The sequence below is a fragment of the Lygodium microphyllum genome, chromosome 13 (genome assembly GCF_053477565.2).
Source record: "Lygodium microphyllum isolate KBCC chromosome 13, Lygodium_microphyllum_v1.1.10, whole genome shotgun sequence".
Taxonomy (NCBI): domain Eukaryota; kingdom Viridiplantae; phylum Streptophyta; class Polypodiopsida; order Schizaeales; family Lygodiaceae; genus Lygodium; species Lygodium microphyllum.
In genome coordinates, this window is record NC_141147.1 from 25,826,878 (window position 1) to 25,830,264 (window position 3,387).

Here is a 3,387-nt window from a genome sequence, read left to right on the forward strand (position 1 = left end):
TGCAAAATCAAAGGTTTTAGTGCACCACAACAACCTCAGTGATGAAGGTGTTGTGGCCACAATTTTCTTCAAAGCACTCTCCCGGTTTCTCGGTGGATAGCCTATCCCTAGCAACTACGAGAAGGTAATTTTGGTAGAGAAGTTCACAGCCCTGGATGTCTTTGGCTACCAGCCTGCATCCCGATGCTCGAGAAGGGGCTATTTTAGTGCTTATGTAGGGCTTGCATTAGCATTAGGAATAGAAGACAGTGAGTAGCTGGAACCCTATGGAAAGAACCAATTAATACAACTCAATAGAAAGAAAGACCAACTTTTACTAGAATATAGACCAACTGAGGGGCAAAAAGATGTATGATGTATTCCGCAACATTTCGTTACACATTGTTAATACAGTCCATTGCTTTGTAAGTGGCTTTTTGGTTACAATGTGTTCACTGCATCTAACTATAGTTCCTTCACCCATCGATGGTTAATAAAGTGGTGTTCCTGTCTCCATCTTTGTTGTGATTGAAGAGCATTTGAGTTTTTGAATGCTTGAATCTTCTTCTCCCTTTTTGATTGAACTTCCCTCAAAGCTTGCACAATCTTTGATGAATGTAGAGTCTCTTCTTTGTGAAGCTGTTGCATTATTCATCTGTAGAACCACTGGAAGAGTTCACGAAGGCTATTTCCTTTATGACTGCCACCACCATGTTGAGTATGTCTGAAGTATGCATTGCGTGCCATATAATGCGACTTCTCCATTCCCTGAGTGCTCCATATGCTTGGATCACCGTACTTTTGAATGAAGAATGGTAGGTGATTATAGATGATGTGCTGACATACAACAATATCATATGTTTTAGAATTATATCCTGAGACACAAAATAATGTAGGGCAGATTTTGAAGCTTACCATGTAATGTGTTATGTTGTTTTCTGTCCAGGATACGCTAAATTGTTTTTTGAATTGTTGAAGGTGTGTTTGAAAAACCTTGATGTCCAGAGTCGACCAGGACTCCTTGTCGCACATCTTGAAGATATTGTCCACTGCACGCCATACCTCTGCCTTTGCATTTCTGGATGCAGCCTCATGGTCCTTAACTGCAATGTGTAGTTTCCTCCATTGCTCGTACTCTATCCTGCTGACGTGGTTGGATGCACGCTTTTTAATTGTGTTGTTGATTGGTCTCGATAGGAACCACCTTGCCTTCACTCCACCTATAGAAACCTTTCTAGGAAGATCTTTTTCATTGGTGGAGAGCTTCTGGTCTTGCTCAATTTGAACATTTCCTCCATGAAGCTGCATATTGGATAATACCTTTTCAATAGTAGCAATGCCATCATGGCGTTCAGACTGATTTCTAATTTTCCATTAGTTTCTCTATGACACGACACAGAGTAGGCATAGTACAAATGTGCACATTTGTCAATGGTATATCAAAAATAGGTCGGAAGCTCTTATCCAACAATTGCCTATCGGGTGGCTTTGTCCACCACCTGTGATCAAGGGTTTTTGCAAGCTCCATGCAGTACAAGCATGGTAAGTTCAAGCCTCCTCGATTGCAATTGTATAAGCATTTTAATGTCTTTAAATTAGAGGCCAGGTGCCAAACAACTTGAAAGGTGTCTTTGTCTCCAATAGTAAGAGTCCTTTGCCCTTGCATCTGCCCACTAATAAGATCAGGAATGTGAGTTTTTCAAAAGACCCATTCCAAGACATCATGGTCCTCGGTTAAAACCTACACCAAATAAAAATAATACATCTATTAGATTGAGTGTATAAACCACACTGTATTCACAAGAAAATGACCTGGCAGTACATACAAGAAAGCAACCGAGTCACCATAGATTCATTTCTGATTGTACTGAGAAGTACAGTGGATCATCCTTGGGCAATTTTCCCATTGCTCTATCCATCAATGTTATGGCTACTCTTTCCATCATCTTATCATTCAGGATCTCACACTCGTCCATCTTCAGAACAAAGTTGAGAACACTGTTTGTTTCAGCATGTGTGATATTGTAAAACTCAACCATCCTTCTCTACAACTCCATGAAGATTTTGTTGTGTTCATCATATTTGACAGTGCCTCATTTCCCTTTGTATTCATTTGTAATGTGGTACGGGGATCCAACATAGTCGTTTTGCTTCTCATTAAGTCTCTTCCAAAGCTTCGAAACATCTGTAGTGGTTGGTAGAAGTTTTGGAGTGATTCCTTTAGCTTTGAATGCAGAATTGACAGTCTTATGTAAGAAGGCATATCCTTTCTAACTAATACCACTCTCATCCATAGCACTCTGTACATTTTCAATGCATATGGTGTTGTTGGTAATAAACTGATCCACCACCTCCCTCTGCACAACCTTAAATTTCTTCTCTTGCAATAGTTCCTTTGCAACCTTCGAGCTAATCAAAGGTTTCATCTGCATTGTTGGGTTGCTATTTGGGTTGATATTCTCCTTGTCGGGCTGCAATACAACCCTGCATGTAGAACCCCAGTGTTAATGTATGGAGGAGCCAAAGGGAAGAAGGCACATAGAAATCAGAGGGCACATAGGAGCAAGAGAGTACATAGAATCAGAATGCTTACCTGATTGCTTTGATCTTTTTCTTGAGTCCTCCTGAATTAACCTTAAGATCCTCTACGTTTCACAACTTTCTTTTCCTTTGCCGAGGTCCAATAGATGTTTTCTTCATTCTGTATTGTTCAACTTGCTTTTGTAGCTTGTTGATCTCTTGTTCCTGGTGCTTGAGCTTTTCTTTTTGCAACTTGCAAAGGTCTCTAAGGTGACAAAGATGGGTATTTTGAACCTGGAACATCTCTTTCTCAACTGTAGGGGTTACTGAAATTGATTTGCAGTAGCCCAACAAACCTGAGAAGTGAGGTTGGGCTTGAGAAAGGTGGTTGACTGCACGTTTGAGGATCATGTGGGTAAATAGATCCATCACACCATATATCCACATTCTTGGCTCTAGAACATCTTAGAGCATTCCTTTCATTTGCTGATACAAAGCTGCCACCACGACGTTTTTGCACTGGAGCGTAACTAGGTTCAAGGTCAATATGAAGATGGTACTTGGCATTGTCAACATGGACATGGGAGTCCGCCATTGCTACTAGAGGTAACAAAAACCCAATAGACTGCTATTACCAACAGAGGGAAAAGCTCAGTAGACCACCATTGCCAAGAGGGCGGGAGGGATTAGAGGGGTTTAGTGGAGGGCAAGGTGAAGAGGTCAAGTGGGACTTTCCCAACTACAAATGGCATTGAATGTAGAGGGGTGGCATAGTATATGGCATTGAAGGTTTATAGTGCTCTTACTTCGTAAAGATTCCTTCCTTTAAATTTTCCAGTCATCAGTGTGGGCCGTCGTTATCCACAAAAGGTGTTATTAACTTTCTCA

General features: G+C 40.9%; 1 pseudogene; it reads right to left on the reverse strand.

The window, feature by feature from the left end:
- Positions 1–444: 444 nt before the first annotated feature.
- LOC148026438 (uncharacterized) lies at positions 445–3,094 on the reverse strand (annotated as a pseudogene).
- Between the last annotated feature and the right edge of the window lie 293 nt (positions 3,095–3,387).